Raw genomic sequence first — 20063 nt, forward strand, 5'->3', positions numbered from 1 at the left:
GGCGCGACTTGATGCGCTTCAATCTCGGCGAGTACAATAGCGAGAAAGTCAGCTTTCCTGAATTCGAGTGATCAGTCGGCGGCGACAATGCAAATGCCTCCGGCAATCTCCGTCTCTCCCGCGAACGGAAAGGCTGAATCCAATCGCGAGAGCACTTCGATTCCGCCCCGCTCTCCATATATATATATATATATAGAGAGAGAGAGAGAGAGAGTCAACCATACTCGCATTTTCCTCAATAGACTTGCTGCGGCGCATCGAAGAAAAAAAATTCTGAGAAAAGAGCTACCCGGCTCCTTTGCTCGCCGAGCGCGCGGAAAAGTAATCCTGCAAAGTGAATCGAAAGAAAGAGACCGCGGCCCAAAGCTTCACGCTCCGCTTCTGTACAGCCGGCGCAAACGGAATTAAGAACGGAGTGGCTTTTCCGAATCAGAGGGAAGGAATTAAAAGCACGTACGTGCCGGGCGAAAGTGAGAGAAGAGAGCGAGAAAGGAGTGTGTAAGCAGGGCCATTCGTAGGCCGCGAGGTGTGTCTCGTCTAAACGTTTCGAGTTGTTGGTTTCGCTGGAGAAAAAGCTCGATGAGAAAATAACGAGCTCGGGAATAATTCAGAGAAACAGAACGCGATTCCGCGGCGCACAAGGAAAAAAGAGAAAAGAGCCGAAGCCGCGGCTCGCAATTAAATCTCCCGAAAGGAAGCAGCGGCCGAAAATCAGTCCTCGTCGCGAAACAACCTGCTCTGTGCTCAGTTCCGACTAGACGCAGCGAGTAGCCCTCGGGGGCCGGGGCGGGGGGGGGGGGGAGAAGAACTGAGAAGTAGAAGAGAAGAAGAATTAAGAGGGAAAGCAGAGCCGAGCTGGGGGAGCGAGTCGCGAGTCGGTCCCCGGGTACTGTGGGCTTTTCTGAACATTTTCTAGGCCGAGCGGAGCCAATTAAGAGCCGCCTAGCCGGGAAGAGCGCCGTCGCGAGCTAATCGCCGACAGCGCGGGGTGTCGATCTCCCATGGCTTTCAATTAAAGCCGCGAGCGCGGGGTAAACAAGCGTCATCTCACTAGTCCACTGCCACACCTGCGCACACGAGCAGACGCTGCGAGAAAACAAAAGCGCGAGAGAGGAAAGCTACGCACGCATCGCAGGGGCGGCGCAAGCTCTCTCTCTCTCTCTCTCTCTCTCTGAGTCTCTGCCCGCAGCAGCTGCGCAGTGAGCGCCGCGTCGGCGGCTCGGCCGAGAGAGGGAGAGAGAGAGAGAGAGAGACGGAGCGAGACGGAGACGGGAGAGCAGCCGCCACTGTTCCAGTCGTCTCGTCAGTACGGCCTTAACGGTTAGCCGGCCTACTTCCCTCGCGACACGCACACGCAGCGCGCGCAGGCATCGCTCAGTCCGCGGGACGACAGTACGACAGTGCAGCCGATCAGCGACGGAGACTCGCAGCCAGGCAGCCGCAGCGGGAGAGCGAGGGAGTCGCACACGTCGGCGGACGCGCGAATCGATCCGCGAGCGTCGATCGGCGAGTCGTCTCGCGCCGCACCGCTGCCAGGAGCCAGGCTCCTCTCGCTCTCTCACTCTCTCACTCAAGCCCCCTCTGCGCCTCGGTAGGATGCCGAGCTGATCGGGGCGAGCGAGGCAAAGGAAGTGCGCCGGAGAAGAGAACGAGAGAACCGTAAGTCCCTGTGATGCTTGACCCGCGGCTTATCTCCTGACAGGGGCTGGCCAATCGATTATGTGCGCCGCCGGCGCTCGGAGGCTGGAATTTTTCTCGGCGCGCACACACGCGCACACGCTCACGCGTGCCGTGTGCGGCGATGATTCTGCGCGGCGGATCGCGGAATGCGCGCACGTTCTGGCCACGTACGAGCTTTCTTTACTTTCCGCGACCTTGTCGATCCGCGCGCGACTCCCCTGACTAATGATGCGAGCGTCCGTTGCGAAAGGATGACTGACGCGCGGACCGTTTCCGCCTCTCTTTTCTCTCCTCAAGCAACGCGGACGGCGGCTAAATTTAGAGCGGCTAAATTTTTAGCATTTTTTCTCCTTCGCCGATCGAAAAACGGCGAATCGAGTGACCCATATGCCGGTAAACAAGAGCCTCCGTTTGCAAGCGACGAATAACAGAGAGACCGATCGAAGAGAAAAAGCCCCCGTCGTACCGAGCACGTGTCGCAGCGAAACGTTTTATTTTCGTTTTTATTTTCCCGCGGCAGCACTGGCACCGGAGCTTTTTGAGTTACGCGCTCGAGTCCAGAGTATTTTTAGAGCGGTCCATCCGTTTTTTTAAACGACGAAGCCGCTCATTTCCACGCTCCGGCGAAATTCCCTTGTTTCGGGAGCGCTACTCGCCCGGCCAGAGCAGTGCCGACATGTCAAGTGCAAGGCGGTGTTGCTTAATTTGACCGACCGCGTCTTCGCTGTTTGCAATTCATCTGCGTAATTTTCCCGAGGCCGCGCACATCTGCTCTTTGATCCTCTGCACACAGCTCAAGTCGGTAGTTTGCAATTAAGTCCCACTCGACGGCGCGAGAGCGCGAGACAGCGCCAAATGCTCGACGGGATATGGAACAGAGAGAGAGAGAGAGAGAGAGAGAGCCTTTGACGCGCTTTTCGAATCGGACCGAGTGCAACCGGTTGCGCGGCCCGTGCCTTATTGAGCATTTTCGCGATACGCGGCGCGCGACGTTTTTCAAAACAAGTGGAGTTGTTGCGATATATCTGAAATCGGAACTTCCAGGAGAGGCTGCCGCCAAATGGAATCCGGCTCGAGACAAAAGATTAGAGCCACAACTCTCTGCGTTGAGCTGCGCGCCGCGTAACTTCGGACTGACTTCTCCAAGTTGCTATCTCCTCCGGAGCATTAACAGTCGCTGCGTTTCGAAAAAGTACAGGAGCTATAAATACATCGAGCGGATGGATTTATCGTCGTTATTCCCTTTGGCGCGAGCGCTGCTCTGCTGAATATTGAAAGTCGCGGCGGGATTAAACTTCATTGTCCGAGACTGACTCGGCGAAAATGGAAAAGTCAAGGCGTAATGCGTTGCGTTTTGGCGCTTCGTTTGAGCTTTCGGACTGGGAAAGTGATTGATTCGTCAAAAATGACTGGTACGTTCGGGGGCCAGCCAAGGCCAGCTCGCTTTTCGCTGATTCAGGCTCGGTCGATACTGCGCGAAAGAGCGCGAAACAATGATAACAGCGGGACTCGATTAGTATCACACAACGCTGCTTCAAACTCGCCGAACAGCCGATGCGAAAATTCAACGTCCCGCCTGCAGCAGCATTCGCGCCGGCAATATTTCGCAGTATCGAGCAGTTTAATATCTCGGAGATAAAGCCGAGAATCTCATCTGCGTGTATTTTTCGACTAGCGAGAGCTCTCGCCGGCATAAAATTTTAACTGCCGGCAGTGAGAAATTCGTAATGGCCCATTAAGGACGGGGGCCGGTCGAGATTATCGAGGCAACTAATAGCTCCCCGGCACCGAGATGCGGATTGAAGATGATTCCGCCTAAAAGGCTTCTGGCGCGCCGACGGAAAAATTAGCGACGAAAAGGGGGCAGCGGCAGTCTTCGCTTCCAAAAATACACCCGACCTTTGCTTTCGGCCCTAATCATACCTCGAATATCGGGCCGACTGCAGCGGCGCGGGCGCATCCTCGAACTCGCCGCGCGCACGCGATCCGTTCGCCGTCTCTCGGGCTGCTGGCGTTTGCTCGAGAGCCGGCCAAGTCGATTTCTCATTATACACTTCGACGCCGCGATTCCTCGGCTTTTTTATCGCGCCTCGGCCGCTCAGCCTATGATTTATTGCCCGCGAATGGCGCCAGCCGCACTGCCGCGCTGGAGATAAATAACGGCCTTTCGAGACGGCGATGCGGTGAATTGCTGTTACATTTTCCGCGCCTGCTTTTCGAAAAATTAATCGGAAAGCTCGAACGCGCCGGCGAATAATCGAGTCTCCCGCCCCCGCCCGCTCTCCTCGTCTCGCTAAATATCGTCATTATAGAATTCTCGCGCGCGACGAATCGATCGCCGGTAATTCGGCCGGACTTGTTAATCCGTGACCGGAATTCCGCTCCGAGTCACTTTCGAGACGGGGGATCATATGCGCGGCGATCGTGGCTCTGAAAAGTCGAGTGCGCCGATGGGGCCGCTGGTGGTTCGGCGCTTTCGGGCTGAACTAGTTTCAGAAATAGAAATCATCCGCGGCCGCTGGTGCTGCACTGCTGCACATTGAGATTGCCGAAGAGATTATCGGCCAGCTGACGAGACGCATTTTTGCTCTTCATTACGAGGCGCGCTTTGCACTGCTCGAGGAAAAATACGTTCCCCGGCCTCTGTTACACGCGCGCGGCTGCTTCGATCCCGCGCGCTAACGAACTTGATTCGACGGGATAACGAATCGGGATGGGCAAAGCGGAAGGCCCCTCGTTATAGCTAGCCAGCCCGCCTCGCTTTATTTTCCTTCAATTTTTCCTCCAGAGATTGAGTAGCGGTTCTACATTCATGGGGGCGCTGTAAAAGTGAAGCACATTACTCGGTAACGAGCTTTTTCCGCGGCCTAATGAACATTTGAATAGGATCGATTGTGGATTATATGGGGCGTTATCTCGCCCGGAGCATTACATAAATCGGGAGCTCCACATCCCCGATAATGTGGGCAAATTCAATTTCGATTATCGCGCCATTAACGATCCTTGAAATTTCGATATAATGGCCCAGTGACGGGCGCACTTTGTCGAGAGCCGCGCTCCGGGAGTCGCACGCGTTAATTAGACGGGCCAAATTTATAATGCAGCCGCGCTGGGAAAATTGAGCGCGCCTTGCGCGGTTCGGGAAGAACCGAGCCCCAAGACGGCCGTTGAAAATGAAAATTTCTCCGCCGATCGCCATAATGCGGAAAACCAATCGGCGAGAGCTGCGAGGCCCGAGTTTGCGTTTGCAAAGTAGTTTCCTCGAAAAAGCACTCCCCTCGGCGGCCCGCCGGGAAATGCCGGAGAGCCCCTGGACAAGCCGCAAAAAGCCATCCCGGTAATGACGTCGTCGCGTATCCTCCCCCCCGCGGCCGACGATCAAGCCGGGCCGACCACGCCGTCGCCGCCGCCATCATCATCATCACCGATAAGGCGTCGCCGAGTGGGCACATCGGCCCGACAGTTCGATAGCCATCTCGCGCGCGCGTGTGCGTATGCGCGCCCACCTCGGCGCGGGGAGATTCGAGGGAAAAAGGCGCGTGCGACGGCATTTCTCCGCGGAGCACGTATACAGAGAGCGCGATCGCCGAGGGGAAGCCAAGGAGAACTTAATCAGCTCGTTTCCGCGTGGCGCTTTCGAGGATCCGTGCGAGGGCTTCTTTTTTATGCGCGAAATAATGAAGTCGACGCGGAGGGACCAAGGCCGTATGAATATTAATCCCCGAAGCGGGTAAATAAATAAATCATTCGAGGGGGGCTGGTTATTTAATAATTCTCGCTTCGGAGCTCGGGCAGAAGGTGCCCGCCAATTTACGCGCGTGTCGGCGCGAGACTATCCCTCTCTCAGTCGCCGCGTAATCGGTCCGCGCGCAGCTACAGCTCGTACGAGTGATTCCGTGGCCGCGAGATAACAATCGCCGGCACTTTGGCTCGCTCTCGCGCGTGCCTCGTTAAAGCTCATCAGCGCTACTTGGCAATTTTTCGCCTCTCCGCGCTCCACTTCTCCCCGGCTTCGAATATTTATTTAGCTGGTAAATTTTACCTCGCCCCGCGACGCAGAGTCGACGACGACACGATAATCGCTACTTGTGCCCTACTACCGCTAATTCCATACGATCCATATTCCGTTATAGCAGCTCGTGCGCGACGACTTATCGAATTCCATGAATATCTTATGCGCAGCGATTCCCGTATAATTATTTTCGGTTTTCGGATTAGCCCCGGAAATTTAAAATTTTCCCAGAAACGTCTCGTGAAGCAGGCAGGAAGCCGTGAAAACAAATGCGAAATTCCGGCGAAAGAAGGATCGCCAGGCGGCCGGCAGGCAGGCTCTTAAAATACCCCGTAAATCTCCCTCCCCTTTTTCACCCTCCGAGTTCCCGGCCGTAAGTCAAAAAATATAATTACGTACAATCCGCAGAGCTCGCCCGCGGAAAAACGAAGAATTCACTCGGCCCAAAGGCGACCTAAAAAAGAGACCGTTACATAATTTTCTCGGGCCACGAATCCGGAATTGAAAGAGCAGCGGCTCGTACGTACGTACTCCGGCAATTAATCTCTGCCTTCGTTTGCCGCATTTGCATTTCTCGCTTGTTTTTTCCCCTCCTTTCCGATCCCCCCGGCGCCTCTAGGAGAGGTTAAAAAAGGAGCTTTGACGCTTTTTCGCGAAATTCGAACTCGCCTTTGGAAACATAACGTTTGCTAACGAAGCAGTAAAAAGCTGGGGAGCGAAGCCCTAAAAGGACAATTTTGCCCAAGCGTCGAGAGCCGGGCCGTGTTACAAATTCCCTTCGCGGCGCAGACTTCGCCTCGTAAAGCGAGCAATCCCCGCGAGCGCGACATAAAAATAAAGCCCCTCGGTATCGATCCGGGCCACGGAGGGAAAAAAATGTCCAATCATTCCGCGCCTTGTCGGGCTATCAAACGAATTACAATTAGCTCGAGGGAGCGAGGAAAAATTCCGGGATAAAAAGCTCCGATCCTGAAAGCGCAATTCGCGCTACGCCTTTTTCTCTCGATGCTTAACTCACTTTTCGCCCGAGGAAAAATCTCGCATTTTTCGCCTTACCTTTTCATTCGCGAGACTTCGATATCGAATCGAATCAACTGGAAAATCAATCGAATGAAGGATACGCGTGCTTCTGACCTCGAGCCTCCGATAACGAAGCTTTTAAATTTGAGCAATGGCGACGCGCGATTTTTCTTCTCGCGAGGCAATTAACGGCAACGAGAGCGCCGGCTACTTATTCAATCATCACGAGCTTTCAAAGTACTGGTTATACCAGCCGGAAGCAGTTAGCTACTTATAACTTTCCGGCAAGTTTCCGCAGTTGCGATACCTGTAAAAAGTCCGCCCGAAGAGAAATCTCATTACCGAGCTCGACTTTGAACTTGCGCGAAAAAAGTAGCCGATCAGCGACACTCTGACGACAACCACTTCTGTTTCGATCAAACTCATTTCTAAATACCGCTCGACATTTTCTCCAGCAGGGCTCGCAAGCTCACCTCCCCGAAAAACTCTCGCCCAAAAGCTCGTCAACCGCGAAAAGGACGCCGCTCCACCTCTGCACGCTCAGACAGCCGCACACACACACACATATATATATATATATATATATATATAGAGAGAGAGAGAGAGAGAGAGAGAGAGAGAGAGAGAGAGGCTGCAACGGCCACTGCAGCGCTGGCGCTGGCGCCGCAATGCAGCGGCCCGAAGACACCGCTGCGTCCTGCGAGGCGGACTTAATTTTAACGCGCGCTCGCAAAAAGCAAAGAGCTACCTGTCTGCAGCTACTGTTTGCACACTTCTTTGTCTCCGCCGGTCCGGACTCATCTGGCTTTTGTTGGGGATCTGGCTGGCTTTTGTCCGAGGCTTTATATTCCGATGGCATTTCGAAAGTTCCTTCCTCGCGGCTTGCTAAATAATTCAACGATTCTCCCAGTAAAGACGCTGCCGACTACTGATCTGGCTGCTATTCGCAAATAAAGCAAACGCAGCTAGCGTCGGATTTTTCAAAATCCCGCAATTTGTAAGGGGTCGGAGCCGGTGGCGCGGCTTTGAAAAGCTCGCGCATGAGCCGCAGCCGTAAAGCCCTGCACAGACGGCTTTACGAGCCTCGAAACGATCATAACCGGAGAAAAAGCCCAAAAGCCAATCGATCCGTCGCCACGATAAATAAATCACCGGCGACAGACGGACGCACGCGAAACCCCGCTTCTCATACATGCGGGGTAAATTTAGCGGGGAGAACAATTAGGTCGGTGTGCAGAGCGCCCGCGCCGCGTGCCACGGGCTATACATACGAACGGGGCCGCGCGCGCGCGCGCCCCCGCTCCTACTGCTCCTTCGACTCGCGTCGTAACGTCCTGAAGCCGCGTGTGTTCCCCGGCTAATGGTCTTCTGAGCGCAGGTGCACGGCTCTCCTATGGGGCGGATTCAATGGAGCAGCTTTCGATTCGACGCTTACGGCGCGCTATTTAAACCGGTCTCTATTTTTGGCCGCCGCGCTCGCGTATTTTCAGGATCGGCCGATGAATTATTCCTCTCGCAGAATTTGCTCGGCGCTGCGACTCGTGATTTCGGTTTCGGGCGAGTCTTCGGAAACGAGTATGGGAAGGCAGAGCTCCCCCACGTAGGCCGGGCCTTCCAAGAGGGAAATATCGCTTTTACGCTTTGATGACTCCGCAAAGAGCGCGCGGGGATGGGTCATACGCGCTCGCGCGAGGTTAGCTCAATATTTGGGTCGACAGGTGCGGAGCCGCCGAGCAATTCGGTCAAGGATCATGGCTTTCAATATCTTTTCGCTTCCGCGAGCTTTGTATCGGGGCGGATCGTTTCGAATGCGATGCTTTTTTTCCCCTCTTTTCCGAAAAAAAAAGACGCGTCGAGAGCCATACCGGCGCTGCGTACCTACTTCAGTTCAATTAGATCGCGAGAGCCCGAGAGGGAAGTGGGCTTTTTCGAGCGCGCGCCCGCAGTCGTTGTGAATACGTTTCGCATAAAAAGCGCATTTACGTCGATCACTCGTCGCCTCTTTTTCCCCGACCGATTGCGCGGAAATAAATCATCCGCCGCATTTTTATTTACCGTTATCCCAGATCTCCCGTACGCGCGTGAACATAAGTAGACCGGCCAAGAAATTGATCTAATGAGACGAATCGGACTCGGACGGCGCAACAGTCGGAGCTGTGCAAGTAGAACGAGTCGCGGCCCGGCCAGACCGGGCGGCGATTCAAGCTGCCGATCCATTCGTTCGAAACACCATCGCGAAAAATCGATGTCGCTATCCGAGTTTAACATTGCCGCGACCTCCGCCGGAGCAAAACAACAATGCCGCAGTCGTTGCTCGACACACTCGAGCCGGTCTAGCGGCTCGCATCCCCGCGGAGATGAAGAAGAAGAAGAGGCTACTACTCCCTGCTCCTTGTCCTCCACCTTCGCCGCTCTGCGCTCCCCACCTGCGAGTCCACTCGAGAGGCTTTCTTTCATCGGCGGCTCGTATCGATTGCCCGGGGCTTTTTCTCCGCGCGCAGGAGAGTCGAGAGAGAGAGAGAGAGAGAGAGAGAAGCGACCTCCGGCCGGGTCGCCCTCAAAAATCTTAATGAAATATTAAAGCCGCTGCTCTGCTCGGGCCGGGCTCGTCGAATTTTTCCCCCCCTGATCAACCCATTTATTGCACTCGGCCCTATACAAGTTCGGAAGTAATCGGGCTGCCAGCCCGTTGTTTTGTTTAAATACCGCGCGCTAATCCCGGCTTGAACTTTCCCCCGATTTTAATTAAAACGGATATCGTGTCTCGCTCGCTCGCTCTCCCGCTCGCTGCTCTATCGATCGCCATGGCTATTTTTGACCAGCGGCGCTAATAATAGATCAACTACTTTTTATTCACACGTATACGCGCGTCCCTCTTGTCGGGACAGCGGCGCAGAGCGAGCGACTAATATTTTCGTGACGCTATCTGCCTGCGCGCATATTACATGTATCCAGGTTACTGCGGCAATAATATTTTTTTCTGCCTCGGGCTAATCAAATCGTATATTTCCTCGGGACGAAAATCCGTGATTAGGATCGAAGCAGTAATGCCGGGCGACACGCGAGCAATCTCCACTCTCTCTCTCTCTCTCTCTCTCTCTCTCTCTATCTCTCGCCCCCCTACCCGGCTGCCCGAATGCAGCAATAATTTTTTATGCGCGCGCCTTGGAAAGCGTATTCGCAAAGTCATTAGCGATGGAGGAGAGATAGCCCCCTCGAAAAATTACAAATTCATCCTACGACCTACCGTCCGAGCCGAATTACGCCGGATTCCGCATAATACACGGCGGTTTAATTTAGCGCCGGCGCGGTTCATTCGTTTATTCTCGGCGAGAGTCGGCCTAACGCTCCGGAGATAGTGCGCGCAGCCCCTTTTATTTTTTCGAGGTCGATGAAAAATTTACGAATTAAAAATCAATGGCCCAGATGGCGGTGCGAGCAGGTGCCAGGCAAAGGTCGACACGAGCCGGCGTCTTTTCCTCGGCTCGCCGCGCGATCGATTTTTGATTTTTTTTCTTTCCGCTCCCGGCTTCTCGGGGCTGAGCGTTAATTCAAATTAGTCGCGCCGCGGGAAAGGCTTCGTAATTCATGGCTGTTCCATGCTATAATGGATCTCGCGCTCTGCGCCGCGCGCGGATATTAATGTGTTTTGTTTCGCGGGGGGGGGGGGGGAGAGGCAGCTCTCGCGGAGGAGAATTACAAATTCATCTCGAGTAAATCTCGTAGTCCACGGAGCCTGATTAAATATCCATCAAAGCTGCGCGGCTTCAATTAGCCCGAGCAAACACGCGCGTTACACGCCGAGCTCGCGGAGATAAATAATTCCGACGCCAAATTCAAACCGGCTGTGTTTACCTGCGCGCGCATTAATAAAACTTTGCTCATTGCCCGCCGACTTTTTAATCAATCCCTGGCGAGCCCTTTCGGCGCACCGGCCACTTAAAATAAAAGCCAAGAAACAGAAGGCTCTCCCTGCATTTTCTGAGCCCGCAGCGCGGGGAGGGGGCTGCGGGAGTCCTTCCGCCTACCTGCGCCGTTTGATCGTCTGCCAAGGGGAGCGCGGGACTCCCCCACTAACCTATAAATAAAAAGCTCCTCTCTCAAATCGTTATTCAATAGAGTCGGCGGCCGGGCCGAAAAGTAGGTATACGGCCGCTACAGCACCACTATCTCTGCTCGCGGGGAGAAGAAGAAGAAGAAGAGACTAGACGCGAGGGGGGGGGGGGTGGATTGTTTGTGTGCATGCGCAACGTGGGGCGCTGTACTGCAGATACGTTGCGGTTCCGGCCGCCGCCCAGACGTGGCTCGGCGTCACGCACGCGAAACTGGCTGCGCGCGGCCGGACGGACGGACGGATGCTGAAAGGAGATGCTGCCGTTTGCGTGGCTTGGCCAACTTTTTAAATAGGCGCATGCATTCGCGCGCGAACGAGCCCAAAACAAGGCGAGCTGCACCCGTGCCTCGAGAATTAGAGATAAAGCTGGCATTGAGGGCCGGAAAAAGGAGGATAGTCGAACGACGATTCGGAGCTCTTCCGAGTTTACGTTGTTCGAGAGTACAAACCTGCCATACGCGAGCGCGAAACTGCAAGACCGAACGCGGCGCAGTGCTGTCGTTGCGCTGGAGGCACATCCTTTGAAGTGCGCCCAGGCCAACTGGACGCCGCCGCGGGGCAACTTTGCCCAACTGTAATTGGCCGCGCAACTAATTAGTAATAATGAATTCAACAAACACCGCGTCTGAGACGCTCGCGTGGGCCGAAAAGAGTCGCCTCCTCGCGAAATCCAATCGCCGGCAATATTGCCGCGGAGGCCATTAATCCTTCTTCATGAAAAGCGCGTCCCCGAGAGAGGAAGAGAGAAAAGCCGGCGCAGCCGCGGTAAACAGATCGATAGCGCGGTTATGTAGAGGAAGAATGAAATGAAATTCCGGCCGCGCTGAAAAAAATGTATCGCGCATCGATCGCGCTATGGGAACTGCAGCGGCGACAGGGGGCTAAAAGTTAATTCATTAGCGGGGATTCTCGAGAGCTCGTCGTCGCGGTGTGCAGCTGCGATTTGTTGTAAATTATGGATGGGCCCCGATGAATTATTCAGGATGGCTGTCTGGACTTTAGCGCTGTAAATAGAGACGAGAGCTGCGGCGCCGCCGTGTTTACTTTTGCTTTCGCTCGCGACTAGGGACTCCGCGGGGCTTTTCGAATGTAATCGCGAGAGCGCAGCCGATTAGGCGGACAGTCGATCCAATATCCCACAACGCGATCCGCAATAGTCCGAGATCGAGTGCGGATCATTGCGTCGAGGCGCTTAATCGGCACACGGCACGTACGCGCATTGTCCTCCGCAGCTGACAGAGGCCAGTGCGCTGCTCCGCTCGAGATATACACCGCCTCTCGGTACCTATAATCTGCTCGCAACGCTGCCCGCCGCTGATGGATCGTCGCTGGCGTTGCTGGTGAGCTTGCGGCCGCAGCGTGCCCCCCTGCAAGCGCAGCAGAGAGTTATAAAAGTCGGAATAAAAGCGCGCGCAACGGAAAAAAGGAAGAAAAAAGGCCAGTCCGTTCTCGAGCAGATCGAGTTGAGGCGCGTCGACGGCAGCGTGTCGCGTGCGATTGACACTCGACACGGTGATAGGACTTTCGGCGCGATGGAAATGAGAAGCCGTAAAAGCTCCGCTCGGCCGGCGCCCCCCTATAAATTTCATTACGCTCCTGCGGTTCACGAGGGCATTACAATTTCGCGAATCGATTAACTCTCGCGCGCCGACGACAGCATTCGCCGCGCTTATTAACAAGCGCTTTCAACACAGCGCGTACAGGAATAGGCGAAATTATTTTTGCGAGTTTCTTCGAGCCAGGCATCGAATTTTACCAATTAAACGCGTGTGCGTGTAGCTGGTATTGTGGATTTAACGCGCATTCAGCACGAGATAATCGCCGTGGGTCGCCGCGCAGCCGGGGATAATTAGAGAGCCCGAGACCAACACATCGATGCCGGATTGAATGCTTCCATCCACTGCGAGTCGACGCCAAAGTGGAAGATTCGTTCGGCGTTTTATTACAACTAGGCTTTGAATTTCGACTGAAACTCTCGACACGCGTTGTGAAAAACGAATGGGTATAAATTTTCGAGAGTACGTGAAATATCCCGTGCAACTTCCGTACCGAGGCCTTTCATTTTCGTTCACCAATTAATCGATTCCCGCCCGAGATTTTCAGGCATAATTCTGATCAAATTAACGCGCTGCTGGTGTCAACGTCACGCGACAATGCGCAATTTCCAGAAACAGAAAAATTATAATCGAAAACCAAGCGAAGCTCTAGCCCGATTCAGCCAGGCCAGCGTCGCATCGGGGTGTAGTGGGGAGGCGCTCGCCCGGTCTGTATCAGCGGGTATCAGGGTTATGGATGGCCCATGGGCACGCTAGCCCACTGACGTCTCTAGGTCACCCCCCGACCGCAGGCCCGTTCCGCCGCGTTTGTCACGGCGGCTTCTCTCTCTCTCTCTCTCTCTCTCTCTCTCCTATACATAAGCAAGCTCGACCTCGCCAAAAACCTGCCCCGGAAATCCGAGCGGCCTGGGAGTTTGACAATTTTTCACGCGATTTGGATATTGCCGCGATCAGGCGATAGAGAGGGCAGGGGGGGGGGCTTTGATGTATTCCGGGCTACAATAAGGTATGTTGGCAAGGCGCGAGGCCGGAATGAGCTTTTGTTCCTCCAAGCAACTTTCAAAGGACAATTAACGAGATTATTTAGCCTTTATGGCGTCAGGTATACGCGTTATCAATAACGCCGCGAGTCGACAGTCGGTTATAAACATGATTTACATTTTTCATATTCCTATTGCTCTCGTATAGCTTAAGCGACAACAGCACCTGACGCCGCCTTCGCGCGGTACACGATGATGAATCGAGTCCTTCGCGCGCGCAAGAGGACGTTCCCGAAGAATAAATAATAGAAGGCGGTGAAAAAGTAAATAAGTGGGAAAACGAGTAAATACACGGGGCTGGTACAGCGACTCGATTATACGTAAAAGTGGGTCTCGGCGCGGCGTTTATTAGACATTCCTGCAGACGTCGCCGCGCGGTTATAATAAGGCGGCCGCGGGCGAGAAATGTTTACGACTTCGTTATAAGGGAACATCGGGGGGAGCGAGGGAGCCGTAAAACTCGTCGGCGATCCATAAAATTTTCAAATTGACGAAATACTTTAATGCCGGATTTTTATCTGCGATAACGCGCGCCGTTATAGGATCGTGAATTTTCGAGTTATTGCCGCCGCCGCTGCTGAAGCCGGAACTTGGCTGCTCCTTCTTTCGGCAGGGCGGCCTGTACTAGCGGCGGCGCTTACATTGGCTTCCGTTGCGGCTCTAATTTTTGTTTCTTGCTTTCGTCCAAGTTAGCCGGCGTTGTACCGAATTAAACCATTCCAGCGCAGTTTCTTGTAGTTCTGGGAACAACCATTTTGGAAAGTATGCCAAAACATTTGAATGCGAAATCGCGCTGGGAAATTCGTAGCCATGGTTTTGGGATTCAGGCGCGCTATCCCATGAGGGCCCGAATAGATTTTCCCAGTTGGCAGTGCTGCCGCGCTAATGGAGCACGACGGCGCAATCCTACGTAACGATTTGCATGGAAACGAGGGCCAAACAATACTTCCGCTCCAATTTTATCCGCGTCGGCGCTAAATCCGCACCCGAGAACATACGGTAGTCGGATATCCAGATCGAATTTCACTCGAATTTTAAGGAGAAATCGCTGTCGGCAATTGGGGGCTGTCGCGTTTCGACCTTACCGACCGATGATGATTCGCAGCGCTGGCCAAAAATTTGACGAAAATTCCTTTTCAGCAGGGCGACGATGAGAGGGAGTAAGGGAATGTAGACGGCAGGCCGCAACGACGGATCTGCTCGCTCGCGTAGCCAGAGGAAGTGGAAGAAGAAAAAGAAGAAGGCGGTGTCCGGCTGTTCCCTTGGTCCTCGCCCTTAGCCGCCGCCGCTGCCTCCTCGACTCGACTTCCTCTCCGCCGCCGCCACCGACGCACAGCACCGACTCCAAGATCCCCCTCGACTGGAAAACTGTGAGTCGCCTCTTTGTGATGGGCTGACAATGTGCCAACGCTGCGCAGAGCTGTAGCTAGCACTCGATAAGGTGCCCGCGCGTCCCCAGCCGGCTCATCATTTATTCTCTCGTCCATTATCCTCTTGCTTTCCTCAACTTTGCTCCTTCTCCCCCTTCCAGCACCTAATTTCTCTTCGAGGCCTCCTCGGCGCAACGCGCGAAACTCTCCCCTGCGCGCGAGCGGCTCTTCGGAAAAAAAAGAACACGAGCCACGACCGCACGTGGCGTCTCCTTGAATTTTTCATAAACAACGCGGAGAGGAAAAAATATACACGCGCGCATGATTAATGCGGCTTCGGTCTGTTTGCGGGAGGGAATGATTTGTTCGCGAAAATTTGATTATTCATGATGGATATTTTCCTTTCCCGGGAATATATCACTCGCGCGCGCGCGCACGGGGCTCCGGCTTTATTGATAGTTTCGTCTGCAATAAAGTTGTCGCGCGGAAAAATTGCACGACGCACGTGCGCTGCACGTCTCGTTCAAAACGTTGCGCACAAGCATTGCGCTCGCTCGAAAATTATTCATCTAGCTGGAAATTACCCTGCTCCGCGCTGCTCTAAATTGTTGGAATTCATTAGGCGAGTCGTGCGCGTATAGGTATAAAACGTTCATTGTTTATCCGGGAGCGCATCGCTCGTCGTCCCGCCTTCATTTCGCCTCCACCCCCCTACCCGTCCCGTGTACAGAGCGAGCGAGAGAGAGAGAGAGAGAGAGAGAGAGAGAGAGAGCTGCAGCGTTTCTCCCTTTCTTTCCCCGACGTTTACTGCTGCACTCTCTGCCCGAGAGGATCTTAATGAACGAGAAAATCGTAAAGGGAGCAGTATGAAGCTTGCATAATTCGCCCGGATGAGCTTCCAGTATTGCGTTTTCTCTTGCAAATTGCCGGGAATTTTTAATTTCACCGGCGCGGCGCGTCGCGCTTTTGTCCGAGGCAGTATTAAAGTCGCTCCGCTCCTTATGGGCTGATTGGATGATTTTTCACTTGCTCTCCTGCACTCGCGACGAGCGTATACAATATCGCGCTGGTTCTAGTTAGCCGCGCGGGCGAAGCAATTTTGTAACGATTGTTAAACTTGGAGCATTACAACAGTTGTTCGAGGCAACAGACATTCGAAACTACCTGAAAAGCAATTAAAGTTATAGTACCATGAGTTGGCTCGGCTTGGGGGGCTATGATTTCGCTCAACTCGAATATCGAACTTGGCGTTCGCTCGTCGTCAATTTCGAGAATCCATTATTCATTGATTGCGTGGAAAGTAAAATTACCGTATAACAGCCGCGCGCCTTGAAATAACTCGATTACTGCGGTGTACGCGTACTTGTATGCCTTTCCCTCGCAATAATATTTTCGTCGCGAGCACAGCGAGTAGCCTACGAGGAAGAGCGAGAGCAAGAGCAAGCCAGGGTAAAACGTCGAGAGCTGCGAGAGCAATTATTTAAAATGGACAGATTACAGTCGGCGTGCATTACGCGAGTGTGTAACCTGATTCTCATATGAATGATGACGACTGACTGCTGAGATTGATGGGATGTCGTTACGTACTTGGCCAGAGCCCATTGTTCCATTTCAATCATTATCACCATTTGCTGATGCTTTTGCGTAACAGCGCGTGGAAAAACACGCCCTCGAGCGAGGCGAGGGAAAAAAGAGTCTCGACGGCCGGTGCACAAAGCGCGCGCGTTTAACCGGCGCTGAAAGCATGCAAATTGAGTTTTGAAAATGTTTAAAACGCGAAGCCGCCGCAAATTGTTCGGCCGTAAAGCAATTTCGGCTCGGAAAAAATGGACGACGCGATATATTTGCGCGCAGCAAACGGCGCGTAATTGTGAGAAACTACCGTGTTGACTATGCGCGACCGGCTGTTTTTCCGGCCGATCCTGGCGGGCAAACATTGTACTTGGCCAAAAGCGTGTTGGCGCAAACGATACGTGTCGGGGTCGCGAGCAAATATTGCATTGCAATTTAGGGTGAAAAAAGGCCAAACTCGCTTGTTCCGAGCACCCAATTATTTCTTCAACGCAACGCCGCGAGCCGACGAAACGCCCCACTCCAAGAAAGCCGAGATACGCGCGGCAACATCGCGGGCAGCAGCAGCACCGCATTACGCAGTAATAGACGTCGCGCCGGGGCAATACGCCGACTAGTACAACAATTTACGAGCCGCACTGCCCTCCGGCCAACTGACGACTGAGTACACGCTTCCGCATATCCGCGCCGCGTTACATACATACGCTTGCTCCGACGTACGCTTATTTATGAAATTCGCCTGTGACAAACAAGCCATTCGGAGCGGCGTTTTAATTGGGAGATTTTCGCTACGCTTATTTTTCGTGTGCGAAAATGCCGAAGCCAGTTACTTTTATCGATGGAAAGCGCGGCGGAGCGCGCGAGAGAAAGGAAAAAAAATTAACGATTCTTCATAGAGGAGGCATCCGCCTTGTCAATCACCGCCGCGCTGGCGTATTTTCCAGCTGCTCTCGATGCACGAACAAACAACGCGACGTCCGAACAGCGAAAAGTGTGTCGCCGGGCAATTGTTTTTTATTACGTTTCTTTAATGTCGGCCGCTCGTCGAAAGGTCGTTGCGCCGCGCGTAGCTCGGGGAGGAATAAATATATATTTTCGAGCGCGCATACTTCCGACACGCGAAGTAGCCCCCGGTAGGCCATTAAGCACACAGGCATCGTTAAGCCATCAGGGCTCGGCAATTCGGGCCGAATTCAGCCGATACCGGGAGCGCGGCGCGCCTCTGGACACGTACCGTCGTCGCTTTGTGTACTCGCGAGCAGTGTGTGCGGAGGCCGAAGGGCTGCCGCTGCGCCGTCGACGACGGAATCAGCTGCTCCGCAGCCCGCGCGCCGGAGTTTGTAAACAGCCGAACCGAGTCCGCGCAAATAATTCAGGCTGTTTGTGTGCCGCGGCCGGAAGTCGACGCGTCGCGCCGCTGCTGTGTGTTGCAACTGAAATCCAAATGCGATGGCCCGCTGCGGTCGCGGCAGTTGGCGGAAAATTGCCGGCTGCTGTTTGGACGAACTTTGCACTGCTTTTGATCTTGCCTGTAGGGGAGGGCTGGGAGTAATACTCTCCGCGAAAATAAGCACTATTTGAGCTTGAGAGCTCGCGCGAACAAAAACGAAGCCCCTTATTCGCGCGTATAATTGACCCCGACAATGCCGACGAATGAATAACGAAGGAAACTTTGAGCTTTCGAATGGATCGAGTTTTGCAAAAGTTATAATTGGTCGGCTGGACTTTTGGCCGAAAACGCGCGAAATAATCGAGCGCGGACGGGATCGGCGTCGAAGAGCCGCGCGCGGAAAAGTAGATAATCCCCGATGAGAAGAGGAGCAAGACACGATCGCGGCCCCCGCCCCGGGAGAAGGGAAAAATGAAGACGAGCACGCGCGCGCGAATCAATTTCCCCTGAACCCGTCCAACTTTTCCACTTTCCCGCCGCCGGGAAAAGTCCGCCTCGCTTCTGCGCGCCGAGAGAAGGTGCTGCGAAGCTGAGCTGGAGCCATAGTGCAGCTCATTTTTTCATATCACGCGTTTTCATCGATTCCGTCCGATATAGATATTCGCAAGACGAGCTGTCGCGCAGCCGAAACGAGGCACGAGCGAGCAAACAGTTTAGTTGCGGCATACGTCGGGAGTCGCGAGCGGTGTAACAGAGCTGTAAACAAGTAAATTGAGCGTGCGGCCGGAGGGGAGCATTCAAATAATGAGGCGGGGGCGTCGGAAGCGAGGTGGAAAGGCGCGCGGAGCGAGAGCCTGCCGAATCGGGAGCAAAACAACGGAGGGAATATTCGCGCTGCCGGGAGCTTTTAAACGCGGACGCGCAACTTTCTCGCATTGCACATCAGCGCGTAGCGGCTATTCCGAAGGAAATCCAGCATATCGGATCGCAATATCCGCCGTATTATTCGCGCGGAACAGTTAATCCCGGCGCAATTATTTGCTTTGGAGAAAAGTCCCGGCAGAGGCAGCGCAACGTTGAACAGGAGGAGACGACCTCGAACATCCCCGGGTGTGTGTGTGTGTCGCGTTCAAATAAAGGCCCGAGATATAGCTGTATCGATCAGGAGTGGAGACGCGTGGGGAGCGAGTGGGCTTTTCCTGAGGTGCTGCGCGTATACCCCCTGGTGCTGCTGCTTCTTTCCTTAATTCAATCGGCCGGCCTCTGCCTGCCCCTGCGAGCTGGGAGAGGCTGCTCAAGGATGATGCGGGCGTCGAAGGACTTTTTCGGAGGAAATTAATTTTTCGAAATGTTCACCGCGCACGTCGACGCGAGGCTTCCTCTCGGCAGGCGGATCTCCGGGGGAGCGGATGAAAGAAAGCAGCGAAAGACGCACAAGGGCTGCAGCGCCACTGGGACAAACAGTCTGGGTATCGGATCGAGTGGCATCCGAGTGGAAAAGTGCGGAATTGATTGTTTTCGGGAAACGGATTTGTTTGGACAGTCGGCTCTCCTTCCATTGCTTATTCACCAGAGCCGACCTTGTTTCTTGTTTTCTCTCGGCCCTCCCCAGCAGCGCACGCCTCTTCCCGATTGCCAGCCACGAAGCGTTCTCGCGAAAATTTCCAGCAAACTGCGAGCAAACAAAGAAACGAGCGTTTTCCAGCCGTGCATCTACGCGGCTCATAAATAATGCAGCGAAATGCAGCCGAAACTCGGCGCAGCCGGCAAACAAAAGCTCATTACGCGCGACCGGCCCCCGCCCGCCTCTCTCTCTCACTCTCGGATAGTAGGAGGAGAAGAAGAAGAGTTGAAGCCTCGCGCATAATCGCGGAAGAGGGCGAACGTCGAGTTGGCCGTTAATTAGCGCAGAAGAAGCAGCAGCCAGTTTGCGTTTGTGTGTGCGTGTGTGTCGGGAGCGACGGAAAGCCGGCAAATTGCTTCGAGTCCGGCGCCCGACGTCGCGTGCAGTCTGGGACGAGTCGCGAGGAACTTTCGAGAATAACGGGGCCGGCTTGTCACACCGGCGGCCACGAAGAATCGCTGAACGAGTCGCAGGCTTTTCCAATCGACCCCCGCGCTATCGAGCGCACGGCGGCGCATTCATAATTCAATCAATCGAGATCGCGGCCGATCGAGCTGCGCGCCTGCTCGCTCCAGTCCAGCGAGCGCGGCAATCGAATCGGAAGAACCGAAACAACGAATGATTTATCCGCGAACCCGGCGAGCCGAATTAGGCGAAAGAAGCGGACGAGGAGGTGGCTAAGAAA

At 54.2% G+C, this 20063-nt stretch overlaps 1 protein-coding gene across 4 annotated transcripts in view; it reads left to right on the top strand.

Moving 5' to 3' along the window:
* LOC100115855 (acetylcholinesterase 1) overlaps positions 1-20063 on the top strand; it is a 33273-nt gene that overhangs the window by 2660 nt on the left and 10550 nt on the right. Inside the window, exons 1-2 of one of the 4 annotated variants that reach the window (XM_001600408.5) lie at positions 1293-1659; positions 14563-14792. The gene's annotated coding sequence lies outside the window, so the exon portion shown is untranslated. Of the gene's footprint in view, positions 1-1292; positions 1660-14562; positions 14793-20063 lie in introns of those variants that run through there. The other 3 variants (XM_016989766.2, XM_008216352.4, XM_008216356.3) reach the window with 3 other exon arrangements.

The sequence above is a fragment of the Nasonia vitripennis genome, chromosome 4, assembly GCF_009193385.2.
Source record: "Nasonia vitripennis strain AsymCx chromosome 4, Nvit_psr_1.1, whole genome shotgun sequence".
NCBI lineage: Eukaryota > Metazoa > Arthropoda > Insecta > Hymenoptera > Pteromalidae > Nasonia > Nasonia vitripennis.